Source organism: Engystomops pustulosus, chromosome 5 (assembly GCF_040894005.1).
Source record: "Engystomops pustulosus chromosome 5, aEngPut4.maternal, whole genome shotgun sequence".
Lineage (NCBI taxonomy): Eukaryota > Metazoa > Chordata > Amphibia > Anura > Leptodactylidae > Engystomops > Engystomops pustulosus.
Genome location: NC_092415.1, coordinates 84,591,868 through 84,606,397, shown reverse-complemented (window position 1 = coordinate 84,606,397; position 14,530 = coordinate 84,591,868). Strand labels below are relative to the sequence as shown.

The 14,530-nt window shown below is 39.8% G+C and overlaps 1 long non-coding RNA gene across 1 annotated transcript in view; it reads left to right on the top strand.

The window, feature by feature from the left end:
- Positions 1-2,464, top strand: part of LOC140133008 (uncharacterized) — a 40,005-nt gene extending 37,541 nt beyond the window's left edge. The window contains exon 6 of the long non-coding RNA XR_011855771.1: positions 1,616-2,464. This is a non-coding gene — a long non-coding RNA (uncharacterized lncRNA). The remainder of the gene's footprint in view (positions 1-1,615) is intronic.
- The last annotated feature ends 12,066 nt before the right edge of the window (positions 2,465-14,530 follow it).

Below are 14,530 nucleotides of genomic sequence, written 5' to 3'. Positions count from 1 at the left end.
ACTAGATTCAAGGATTTATTACTTCTCATATTTTCATTTACATCATGTTTCAGGAAGTCCTATATTTGCATGATTTTTATAAAACGTCTGTAACTTTTTAGCTGGAGGTTGATAAAATGAGGCTTTGATTGTAATGAATTTTTGTGTTGAAATTGGATTACTCCTATAGTATGCTTTTATTTATTTCCCTGTCTCCTGCTGTAATTCTGCTTTCTTAAAGTCTCTTTTTACACATATACAGAGTTTAAATAGTTATATTAGTGCTGACTATTTCTACCCAAATGTGTTGTTAAAATCACAGCTTGATGCCATGTTCACATGCTGTATTTGAATTGCGTTTAAAAACACAATTCATGTGCAGTAAGAAGAAGTTTCTCCTGATAGCAGATTTGGAATCGGGAATGAGCGCCACATGTTTTGCATTGTTTACCAGTGATGCTATTGGGAAAGACTCCTCCCCATTCCATTGAAATGCGGTTCTAGACCATCATGTGTCTAAACAACTCATTAAGGTAATAAACAATCAATCAATCAGCCACTATCATATTTCAAATGGTGGCTGTAAGAAAGTCAAGCATGATGACAACCTTTATGACTTCTAATTATTCTAAAATAAAATTCCAGACAAATTTGCCAAACATCAGAAACATTGGAAACAACTAATACTGTATTGCAGTATATGCAGATTTTCTCAATGATCTATAACAGCGCCATGTGCACATGTTATAGATTGTGCTGAATGACATGCTGAGGAGTTTCGCATAGACTACCGGCTGTCAGAGCAACGGATGAACGGCCACTGATGACGTTACTTTGTCCAAGATGGTAGCTAGGTATTCCCTTAGGACCTAGTATTATTATTATTACATTGTGAAAATGTCTATTGTGGCATCAATGTGAAAGCTGGGTTATATATGACCTTTCAATCTTGTGCCTTCTAGTCCCATCCATTTTTGTATCATGAAACCTACTGAATCACCCTTCATATATTGGTCTATATCCGCTGTATCAGTGAGGCTCCAGGAGGTTCAGTGAGGAGCAGATAACCTGCCTTTTGGAAACTTACTGACACTGAAGCTCCAAAGACATGATGATGACGACATCAATAGACTCTCTAAACCTTACACTGCAGATGCTCGTACACATTGGACAGCTGATGGCCAGATGATAGTTCAGCTGCAGCTATCTTCAGCTTTTTCCTCATGTTCATCGTGTCGCCATAGGAGCAGAACAACAAAAATAACAGAAACATCAGATCCGTCATAGGCACAAATGGCGCAGAACGGGAACCACTGACTATAATGTGATGCATTAGTTTTTCATCAATGAACCCTGCAGTTTACTAGACAAAATATTGCAGCATATTGCCCTATTTTGTCTGTGATTTTTGCTAGAATTTGTGAGAGGCTCCAAATAGAGATGTAAACGCAGCCAAATATTTATAAACTCTGTAATGTCTAACTTTGTAAGCACATGTTCCCTCTAAATTATATAGTGCACAATTATATATAAAGGCTGCCACAATTATTATTTACATATGGAATGAAGTAGGCTTCTAAGGTCCCTCTAGTGACAGCTGCAGAAACACTAAATTCTGTCATTTTATCTTATGCAGGGGATTTGTAGCAGACATATGTAGAACAAATATTACTCAAGAAACTAATCAAAACTTGGTTTAAGAAAATGATGCTCAAGTGTGGACATGCAGCTGTGAGTGCAGCCGATCATTCTTCACTCTACTCTCTGATACAACCGGACAGCTGAGAAAATGTCTGCCCATTTCTTATTGCACACTGATGGTCTTCATCCCTAACATTTCTGGGGTTTTCTAATATTTAGTACTACAATTCAAACACCAGATACCATCAAAACTACTGCTGCAAAGAAAAAACAGAACACTGTGAAGTAAAAGGAACATGCAATGGACATCATGGATGCTAATTTTCTATACTCAATACAGGCGGTCCCCTACTTAAGGACACCCGACTTACAGACAACCCATAGTTACAGACGGACCCCTCTGCCCACTGTGACCTCTGGTGAAGCTTTCTGAATGCTTTACTATAGTCCCAGACTGCAATAATCAGCTGTAAGGTGTCTGTAATGAAGCTTTATTGATCATCCTTGGTCCAATTACAGCAAAAATTTTGAAACTCCAATTGTCACTGGGGCAAAAGAAAAAAAATTGTCTAGGACTTCAATTATAAAATATACAGTTTCGACTTACATACAAATTCAACTTAAGAACAAACCTCCAGACCCTATCTTGTATGTAACCCGGGGACTGCCTGTAGTAGGGAGCTATCAGTACACAATAATTGGGCAAACTCATTTTCACCGGGGGTCACACCAGCCTCATAGTTACCCTAAAAGGACTGAATGTTATTTTATTACTGTAAAAATGTATCTACTAAAGCTCTTAAAGGGGTATTCCCTTCTGGGCATTCACATTTAATTTAATTAATTTGCCATAAATAAAGATTTTTTTATTTGGATTATATTATAAAAATGTCCCTGTGTGAAGATAATTTCTCCATGTTGCCATGTTGTTCTTTAGAAAACAAGATAACTCCCTCGCACTCTGGCACCGGTGGCTGGACATGGCTCTGAAGCCAGCAGACGCAATCTGATCACATCATCATGTCTGCTGGCTTTAGGTCTGCATACAGCCTCTGCACAGAGGAGTTAACAAAAGGACTGCTGCATCTTTAGGGAAGAGGGGAACATTTTTTATTTCAGTACCTTAGGCCCTATGCTGCACTCCTGACTAGTACAGCATAGGGGCAGGGAGATGGGCCAGATAACATAAGGCTGCATGGCAGATTTGCCCTGTTTGACACCCATAACTTAAAGGAAATATACCATCAAAATCAAACATGATAAATGAGGGATACCTACTCATATTTGTTATCCACAACCTCTTTCCTTCTAAAATCAACTTTTACATTTATGCTAATAAGCCACAAGTGCTTTGGGCGGGGGGCATTAACAGAGCCCCACCTTGCTGCAGTTTCACAGGCTGTTACACTGTCTCCCCTCCCCCACTCCTTCTCCCTCTGCTTGCTTTAATCTCATGGCAGCAGAGGAAGATTCAGCACACACTCCAAAAATGGCCAACGTGTTTCAAATGGTGTGGCCGTTCTTAAACATTTGATTACTGGGCAATTTTCCAGTTTTGCATTTCCGTTTTTTACTTTCCACAAGCCTATTTTATTTTCCATTTATAGAGACATAGGAGCGCTTGTTATTTATGGGACAAATTCTAGTGGCATCCTTTTTTATTGTGTTCATTGTACAGGGAAGCTAGAAAAAAATTCCAAATGTGGTAGAATTGCCAAAAAAACACATTTGCACCATATCCGTTTATTTGTTGGATCAATATGATCACTATGATACCTCATTTGTATAGGTTTTATTATGTTTTAATACTAACAAAAATGTAAATGTTTTGTGAAAAAAAGAGTTTTGCTATATCCTGACAGCAATAACTTTTTCATACTATGGTGTAGGGTATCATTTTTTGTGGGACAAGATGACGTTATCATTGATGCCATTTTGGGCACTGTACGGTCCTTTGATCACTTTTTATTTAAATTTTCATGTCTTGCAAAATGGCAATTTAGGAATTAGGCTGCCATTTTTCACTAAGGGGTTCACCGTCTTTTTTATATTATGATAGATTGAATATTTGGGGTTTGGTGATACCTAACATCTTTAGGATTGTACTTATTTATTTTTATATATGTTAAAGGGATTTAACTCTAATTTCCTTTAACCCTACCACCGATCACTCACAATTGTATTGCAGTATATTGTGAATACACTGTTTCTGTATTAGAGCCTGTCTCCGGTAGAATGTACTACAGATCAATGAATAACAGCTATGGAAGCCTAATGCAGGCTCACAGCTGTCATGGCAATCAATCGATGCTTATCAATGACGTCACAAAGGGTGACGATCGGCAATCCAATATGGAAGCGCCTATCAGAAGCATTGGCCAGAACCGACCGCAGCAGTTACTGGCAGGTGTCAGCTGTGTAATACAGATGACTCCTGCCGCGTATGGAGAGAGCTCTCTCCATGCTCCCCTTAATGTTGTATGGAGTATATAGTCGTACAGTATATAGTCGCAACTAGTTAATCAGCCATGATTAAGAACGGTGACACCATTTGAAATGTGTTGGCCATGTTTGGAATGTCACGGCAGATTAATGTAACCTGTACCGAATAAATTGTATGTGCCTGCAGTTCACCTGGATCATCTGGATTTTTTGTTTTGCAAGCATGGCCAATGCAGTGGAATGGGTCTGTGCCTTCCTGCGCACACTTTGAGGCTGGAGGAGATACGGATCGTTGTTTTCTCATAATAAATTCCCCCCCAGAGTATTTAAAAGGATAAATTGGGGTTTCATTCTATAATCACATATGCAAAAAAAGCGCACCTCTATTTTATCCTTTTTCTCATCTGAACTTTCCTGTTTCAATTTTTTCCCAGCATTCAACAGTAAATGGAACACGAATAGCATAAATATGTCATGCATACATATGTGTCCATCATTAGTAGCCCCACTGGCCTGGTTGCTTCAGTGCCTATAGTGGTAAGATCTATATTGAAGCAATACTGTTAAAAGGAGATACATCAACATATATATATATATATATATATATTAAATGTTCACTTAAAAAATCAGTAGGGCAACTTCTGGGCACCAACACAAACTTGGTAACTACCCTGTACTTTGTTTTCTTCTGAATATTGCAAATATCATTCATGTGCATTTCTGCCTGTAACTGGTGGATTTGGAGATTTATCTAATGTGTATGGCTATCCTTAATGTTATTGCAACTTTTGTTATCATGAACTGTGAGGGTAGCCTGTGGACAATCCCTTGAAAAAGAAGCACTAAATACTATTTTTTTCAGCAAGCCTGGTTAAAATCCCTATAATAATATTGAGTGAAAACAATCCTTTACCCTTAACATCTTAATCAAAGATATAAATCATTACTTGAATCAACCACAAAATGATAAGTTTATGATTTTCATCTTTAGTTTTGCATTATTATAAGGCATATAAGTTTTAGAATGTCTAATGTGTCCATCCCTAGAGTTAGTTTAACATGCAGCCGTAATGTAAAAGTGATCAATAATTCACCAAGACAATTGCTGGTATAATACTCATAATAGATTTACAAGGGCCATATGTTGTACATGCAGCATTTATGTGTGCATAAGTATAATAAGAATTTCTGATTGTGTTAAAAAGAGTACCCATTTACTGTATACAGTGTTATAAGTTTTTGGCTTTGCAGACAAAACTATTCTAGGAGCCAGTCCCTCACCAGAGTTTAGAGTTAAAAGGGTATTTCCATCTGGGTTTTCACGTGTAATGTTATTGATCTGCCATATATATACACTCACCGGCCACTTTATTAGGTACACCTGTCCAACTGCTTGTTAACACTTAATTTCTAATCACATGGCGGCAACTCAGTGCAATTAGGCATGTAGACAATCTCCTGCAGTTCAAACCGAGCATCAGTATGGGGAAGAAAGGTGATTTGAGTGCCTTTGAACGTGGCATGGTTGTTGGTGCCAGAAGGGCTGGTCTAAGTATTTCAGAAACTGCTGATCTACTGGGATTTTCACGCACAACCATCTCTAGGGTTTACAGAGAATGGTCCAAAAAAGAAAAAACATCCAGTGAGCCACAGTTCTCTGGGCGGAAATGCCTTGTTGAAGCCAGAGGTCAGAGGAGAATGGGCAGACTGGTTCGAGCTGATAGAAAGGCAACAGTGACTCAAATCACCACCCATTACAACCAAGGTAGGCAGAAGAGCATCTCTGAACGCACAGTACGTCGAACTTTGAGGCAGATGGGCTATAGCAGCAGAAGACCACACCGGGTGCCACTCCTTTCAGCTAAGAACAGGAAACTGAGGCTACAATTTGCACAAGCTCATCGAAATTGGACAGTAGAAGATTGGAGAAATGTTGCCTGGTCTGATGAGTCTCGATTTTTGCTGCGACATTCAGATGGTAGGGTCAGAATTTGATGTCAACATGAAAGCATGGATCCATCCTGCCTTGTATCAACGGTTCAGGCTGGTGGTGGTGGTGTCATGGTGTGGGGAATATTTTCTTGGCACTCTTTGGGCCCCTTGGTACCAATTGAGCATCGCTGCAACGCCACAGCCTACCTGAGTATTGTTGCCGACCATGTCCATCCCTTTATGACCACAATGTACCCAACATCTGATGGCTACTTTCAGCAGGATAATGCGCCATGTCATAAAGCTGGAATCATCTCAGACTGGTTTCTTGAACATGACAATGAGTTCACTGTACTCAAATGGCCTCCACAGTCACCAGATCTCAATCCAATAGAGCATCTTTGGGATGTGGTGGAACGGGAGATTCGCATCATGGATGTGCAGCCGACAAATCTGCGGCAACTGTGTGATGCCATCATGTCAATATGGACCAAAATCTCTGAGGAATGCTTCCAGCACCTTGTTGAATCTATGCCACGAAGAATTGAGGCAGTTCTGAAGGCAAAAGGGGGTCCAACCCGTTACTAGCATGGTGTACCTAATAAAGTGGCCGGTGAGTGTATATTTAAAAAAAAACAGCAGCACTCCGAGATAGTGTCCAAAAGTGAGGGGGTGTCTTTATTCCATGTGCAACGTTTCAGCTCACAGGGAGCCTTTGTCAAGCATAATACATAGGTCAGTATGCAAACATATAAAGGCCAGTGATACATCTCATTGGTCAATGCAAGGACCGTGTGCAACAGTACATATAAACATCATTTCAAAAATATAAAATATGTATACGTGAATAGGTGATTTATAAGACCTGATAGGATATTGGTACAGTGAAAAATTATTGCAGATCGTGTACAAAATACATGTGTACATGTGTAAAATCAAACAAATAGCCTCCCATCAGCGTTCGGACCGCCCCCAGCTCTTCATTCATAAATTTCTGCCATGATGCAGGCTCAGCTGTGTTCTGGCGCCAACCTCTGTCATTTGTAGGCAGAAGTCAACTTCCTCCTTCCTTAAATGAACTTTTATGCTAATGATCTGAGAATGCCCCTTTGTGATCTGGCTTTACTGACTTTTACAATGTCCCACCCTTCCGCTGAGAAAGTATAATAGTCTGTAAAGCCAGATCACGGAGGGACTAGGGTGGCCTCTCAGACACATTTTCATAATTATAAAAGTTTTTTTTTAGGAAGGAAGGAGGCCATCGATAACAAATATAAGAAGATTACCACAGTCACAGTGCCTTGATTTATGAGTAAGTGTTAGTGATGCTTGATTTTGATGGTAGGTTTCCTTTAAAGGGGTATTTCCATGAAGATAAGATTTTTAAAGGAAACCTACCACTTGAAGTGGCAGGTTTCAGATGGAAATACCGAGCACCAGCTCAGGGTGAGCTGGTGCCGGAGCTTATTTTTGTTAGTGTTTTAAACCGCGGTATCGCTGTTTAAAACACTTTTTAAACTTTATAGCCGGCGCAGGGAGGTACGCGCTCGGCTCGGTGAAGGAGAGCCGTGCGCATGGTAAGCGCCGAGCGTGTACCTCACTGCTCCGGCTATAAAGTTTAAAAAGTGTTTTAAACCACGATACCGCGGTTTAAAACACTTACAGAAATAAGCTCCGGCACCAGCTCACCCTGAGCTGGTGCTCGGTATTTCCATCTGAAACCTGCCACTTCAAGTGGTAGGTTTCCTTTAAATATACTCAGGATAACAAAATAACACTTTCTCTAATTCACTGTTATTAACAAAACTACAGCATTTCACAGATATAATTTCCATTTGTCTCTAGCAGTCCTGGTATATACAATTTTAGTTCCCCCGGGATCCGACCCTAAATCAGAAGTCTAGGGTCGGGAAGAACATATTCTTCTCCTGACTGACACTGCAGCGAGCTCCTCTATGCCTTCAGCTCCCACCCTTGCATTCCAAGACAAGCTCACACACAGACTTCCTGCTGGCAGGCAGCGTGAGGAGAATTCTACAAGCTAGAGGCAGATAAGGTCTTTATCCAGGGGAGGGGGAGGGAGGTAAAGTAGAGCTGACAGCATATGTTATGGCTGTTATAGCAGAGCTGAGAATTTCATGTGTTATATGCATTTAATGGATCTCATCATCTCTCATTTGTCTCATCTCTCTTTTTTCTATGTGTCAGATGCTAGAAGTAAAATGAACGTGTATATAAACCTGGACCCTGATAATCTAACCACATTGCCAGCACACAGCATCTCACAGCACTAGAGGGATCAGGGAGTGTCTGGTTAGTGTAAAACACTAGTGTAAACACTTTCGTATTTTACACTGACCATCACTGAGTTAAAGGAGCTATAGCAATAAAACTTGTAAAATTGTAAAGTAAGGGGTTGAAAACTATCTTTATTTTTTTAGAATTTGAGAATTTTCTTTCATGGGCAAACCCCTTTAATAACGTTTTTATACTTCGCCAGCATAAAGAGCTGTACAAAGTTTTCTTTTTTGTGGCAAAAAAGCATCCAGACATTTGGAAAAGGGGGTGTTAAGGGTCTTAAGGGGATATCTATTTGACAGTCCAATTTCCCTCTATGGAGTGGATGGAGTGGGTACAGTTTGTGAACAGATCCACTACACCTTGAATAGTAAATACTATAGCCACATTTTTTACTTTTTATTGAAATGAGCTTTATTACAATCAAGCAGTGCAAGAGTACAATAAACAGCACAGGAAAAGTGCAAACTGCAAAACCAACTAAATCAAAATCACTAAAGCTTTTTTTTTTTTTTTTTTTTATATGCCAAAAGGATGTACATCATCATACAATACAGTTTACAATGAAGTTACTGCTGTAGAAAGTCAAGAAACATTAGTATCAAATAAATAGTTAATAAATAGTTACAAATAAATGTTCAGCGATCTAGTAACCTCCCCGGCTTGCCCCATTTTCTATCATTTTCCTCCTAGAATAAAAGAACTTTTGGCACTAGACATACTTTCTTGCTCTCTATTACAAGATTTTACATCACTTAAGCTTTATTGAAAGTCACACACATAAGGCCCCTTATACCCTGGCGAGTGAAACTAAACTCTGCATGTCAGGTCAGGTCCGGTTGTCAGTGTTCGGGCCAGACGTTCTCGCCAGAACACACCGCAAGTAGGTGCTAGTGTGTAAGGGGCCAAAGGGGTGGGCATGGGAGAAGACCTCTTCTTCATTGATGTTCAGACTGTCCATGATGGTATTGTCTCTAAAGCCACTGGCCTATGTTTGAGGGGTCTGTCTTGGTGATATATCAATGGAATCTAAGAAAGGTCTAGAAGCTGGAAACATCATAGGGATCCATGGAGCTGGGGTCATATGACTGCCCTCAGGACAGGATTTGCAGCTGTAATAAGGACCATGTAACATGGACTGCTAGACGCGGCTTTACAGGAATAGTCAGCTGCTTCTCTATGCAGACACATCAGTAAAGACATATGGGGGCCACTAGCAAAGGACAAGTATGGACAAATTTCAGTTAAAGTCCAGAGACAAAAAACATGACCAGAAGTCTGTGGATGAAATAGACTTATTGATGTGTGCAGCACAGTGAATGCATGCTTCCACCAAGGACTGTGACAAACACATTACCAGTTACAGAATGATGTGTCAGGGTTTGTCATGTTTTTCCTTCTATGTTTTCTGACATAGTAAACCTGCACCCTGACTTCTATTGTAAGGAAGATATAGCAATACTGCTCCATGATTCAAATTGCATAAATCCTAAAAATATATCATAAAGATAAATTCATTAATATTTGTTACAATTCCTGATATATGGTACATTAGTAGTGCTCTACTGTTTGTCAAATGGTGAGCGCCTGCAAGAAATTGCAATTATTCTGGCGACTATGGGGCGGGGGCATATGTAGATTTTTGCTCAAAACTACACCAGGCACTATGATGATCCCTAGTTACAAACGGACCTCTGGATCTTGGTAATTTACTGTACTTTAGCCCTAGGCTACAATAAACAGCTATAACAGTTATCACAGGTATCTGCAATGAAGCTTTATTGTTAATCCTGGTTTTTATGACAACCAAATATTTTTAAAATCTAATGGTCACAGAGACCCAAAAAAAATTTGACTGGGGCTAAAATGATAAAATATACAGTTCCTCGTGTTCTTGTATGTAACCTGAGGACTGCCTGCAGTACTTTTCAAATGGTGACACAAGGCCTGTGCTTGTATATTTTAGGTCTTTATGCATTGCAAATGAAAGGTTATGGTTTGCCTATTATTTTGTGGATGTGTGCGATTGTATATATATTGTTTTTCACAGTAGCTGCCTGAGCTTATGTCAATCTGTAGGTTTGAGCCATGGTTTTTATTGGAATTCATTTGATTAATTTGAGTAATTATTATATATTACTATGAGTGTGCTAAATTTTGTTCTTAATTAAAGTGTAGTTTTTGATTGAATAGTGGAGGAGCCATCTTAATATTCAAAATGCCATGGTTCATTAAAGACTTTGTAGATCACAGTAGAATCTTTAAGCTTGGATGCTTTTTATGGGGTTTTTGAATCAGAACAGGTTGAAATTTCCATAGAAGAACGGTAGCATGTACATTTTTTAAGGTGTGTAACACATTTTAGCATATAATTATGTTTGTGCCAAAAGGTCTAACTTTTGTTACATTTCTCTCTACAGTGGTTTCCAATAGTAGGGTTTTGTAGTAGAAGTATTGCCTCCTGCAGCCTGACAAATTGGCAGGAAGATATGTTACAGGAATCCAGGTCAGCTAATCCACTATGACTACATACTCTGGCACTTTGGCCTCATTATGTTCAAAGAGTTATTCAAGTTAAAATAAAAATTCACATAGGCCCCTTCCAGGGTCTTGGGGTCCCTGTTTTTGTGATTCTTGGGGAATCCAGCAGTCAGCCTCCCGGAGATCACATCTCCTATCCAACTCCTTTATGACGAGATCTATAGTTTAACTTTACTAATGTGATCCCAGGCAGAGAGGACCCTTCATCCTGAGCTATATGATGAAGTAGCAGCAACCTTTTCTTGCTCAACTCTTCCTAGAAGAAAAGTGATTGTCAATAGTCGTGCAACAATTGTGTGGCTTAAGGTATTATCTAGCCATGGCCTAATGTATGTCCAGCAAGGGCAAGCAAAACAACTGGGTTTTAAACTGTCAACAGTCCTCCCTTTCCTTCAGTTCTTCGTGATGATACCATACTGAATGCTGTTTAGTCAAGGTCCCTCCAGTGTGCAGTTGCTGAAAAAGCTGTCAGACTGGTTTAAACACATCTTTTCTGCACTGATAAGCAAAAGGTTCACACATACAGAATGTGATGAGATAAAACCAGATGACTTTATGTTTAAGCCTTTGTTTTCTTCTTCCAGATACTGGAAGTGTTACACTTGGTATTATGCTGGAGTTTAGAAAATGTATACACTATTGTGTTGTAGATCTCCTCTCCTTGTTTTTGATAGCTTATGTTTCTGGGATGCCTGCTTGTACATTGTTTTACAGGCAGACCAGGAGATCTCTACAGCCACACCCGGAAAAAGGCAGTACATATCCAACAGAAGTTTTATGCTTAACCCTTTTAAGGATGCAGTGATGGTTCCTTCATGTGGACTGATGCTTGTAAAATGGTACAAAGAAGCATTTAATGTGCTCCATGAAGAAGACACAAAACTATTTGAATTCATTTGAAAGGGATAAAACAGAGTTTCCCACTATAACTAATAATATGATCATTTTGTTGATTCCCTAACTCTTTTGCTGTATCTGCACTGCTTGCTTAGAAGTTGCCACAATAGAGACCAGTGCAAAGCTACAGAGGTGATGGCTAGCATGGAGGCTTGGTGTATCTATATACAGGCGGTCCCTACTTAAAAACACTTATAGATGATCCCTAGTTACAAACGGACCTCTGGATGTGGGTAATTTACAGTACTTTAGTGTTAAGTGTTATCTGGTTCTTATGATAACCCAACATTTTTAACCCCTTCACGCTCCTCGCCGTACATGTACGGTGCAGAGGTGTGGGGGGTATATAAAGAGGGCTCACGGGCTGAGCCCTCTTTATACAGAGTTTGAATTTGCTTTATATTGCAGCAAACCCCCACCGATGTATTAACCCTTCTGATGCTGCCTACACCGTGGGCACCGCCATCTTGGATCCGATCGTCACTTCCCCGAACTTCATCAGGGGTGGCGACCAGTTGCTATGACAGCCTCTGCTCTTCGTCAGACCCGAGGCTGCACGGTTTCGGAAGTTTTGTTAGAATGAGCCAGTGGCTCATTGTAATGTATATTGTGCAAAAAAGCCATATACTGCAATACAGTTATATTGCAGTATATTGTAGGAACGATCAGACCATCTGGAGTTAATGTACCCTAGAGGGTCTAAAAAATAACTGATATAAAAAGTAATAAACAATAAAAAATCATAGACACAATAGGTATCGCCGCTTCTCAAAATGCCAGATCTATCAAAATATAAAAACTGTTATTGCCAGCGGTGAACCACATAGCGGAAAATAGCGCCCAAATGTCCAAACCTTAAATTTGTAGCAATGAAAACGCGCAGCACCGTACAATGAAGTATGAAAAAGTTGGCGTCAGTAGATGGCAAATAATTTTTTTTCTTTTTCGTACACACTTGTTTAATTTTTAAAAATGTATTAAAACGCAATAAAACCTGTATAACTTTGGTAACACCATGATCGTACCGAACCGAAGAATAACGCAGAGGTGTTATTTGGAGCGCACAGTGAAAGTTGTAACAGCCCACAAGAACATGACGCAAACACGTTTTTTTCCCAATTTTTTCCAGCTTCCCAGTACAGGTACACAGCATTGAATAATACATAACGCCTAACAACTTAAGAAACTATCCTGTACGTAACCCGGGGACTGCCTATGCTACATTAACGTGTGCTGCTCTTACTTTCAATCAGGAATAACAGAGGCTAATAGGACATACTTACCTAATTTATTATTAGATTAGATAGGAAATTTACCATCATAATCAAGTATGATAAACCAGGGGCACTTACTTATATATCCAGGCACCTTGTGGCAATCTTCTTATATTCATTATCCATGTCCTCCTTTCTTCCAAAATCAACTTTTAACTTTTGTGATGTAGCTTCACAGGCTTAAAAGGAATTGGGTGAAGGCACCTATACACAGTCTGATGCAGGGAATATCGGCAGCACGGTGGCTGAGTGGGTAGCACTACAGCCTTGCAGCACTGGGGTCCTGTGTTCAAGTCCCATCCAGATCAACATCTGCAAAGAGTTCTCTCAGTGTTTGCTTGAGTTTCCTCTGGGTCCTCCAGTTTCCTCCCACTCTCCAAAACATATTGGTAGGTTGATTAGACTATGAGCCCCATGGGGACAGGGACAAGCTATGTTCAGCGCTGCATAATCTGTAGGCTCTATATAAATAAATAATAATTATAATGACATAACATGTCAATGTAGACTCAAACAGGCTACAGAGGGAGAAGCAATTGCCGCTGTGATGAAATGGGACAGTTTTCAGGAACCAGCATTCCCATGAATGTTTGTCCCTGATATTTGGCCCAATAAAAGGGCTGGGTGCATGTACTTTAAGATTAAGGTAAATAGCAGACCTTGCCCATCCATAAGGCCAAATAAAAACTGGGTACATTCTTGGCAGACATTCCACGATTGAAGTGGACTATTGATTGTCTACGTAAGGGAGTAATTTATTTGCTGCGTATAACATCTTCATACAATCTACTGCACATAAATTAGTAGGCAGTTTAAGGTTAAGACCTAAGGAGAACATCATACCAGGCTTGGTGTAATTTATTGTTAGGAAAGTTAGTTTACATCAAGACTGTTGTTACATTTTCTAAGCTTTGGGGAACAATTTATCATTTTTATGTCAAGAGCGCTAGCATATGTTGGAAGTCATGCGTCCCCTGCTGCGTCAAATACATCACAAAACTTATCCGCCGCTGCTTATCAGGAGGCTTCTCCACCGCCACTGGACAGAATGAGGCCAGGCCCTGCCCAGCTTAGGTTTGAAAGCTCAACGCATGAATGTTTACAGGCTTTAGAGAGTGCTCAGGTGAGGGGAAGGAAACCCCCGCCCCCCTACTGGCCGTGCCCCCTTCATGCCCACTTGCCATGGAGGTCGCGTGAAGGGGAAAATTTTTGCAGGTAATTATGATTATTTCAGGACTTGTACACCAATAAAACCATGCGTAATAAGTTCATGGATTTTTTATATCAGAAAGCATTCGTAATGTTGTGACTAGACGGTATGTTAGAGAGTACACTGGAGAATACACAGTCTTAAAATCTCTCTTAATGAGACATCACCTTTTAATTTGAGGAGTCATGTTGACTAGTTATCACCTAGTCATATAAAAAGAATGGGGGCTCCTTGTACTTTTATTCAACTGGAGCAGTTTCATGTTAAATTTGTCTGTACGGGACTTCCTAAGATTTCTGCGCCTGCAATGTACATG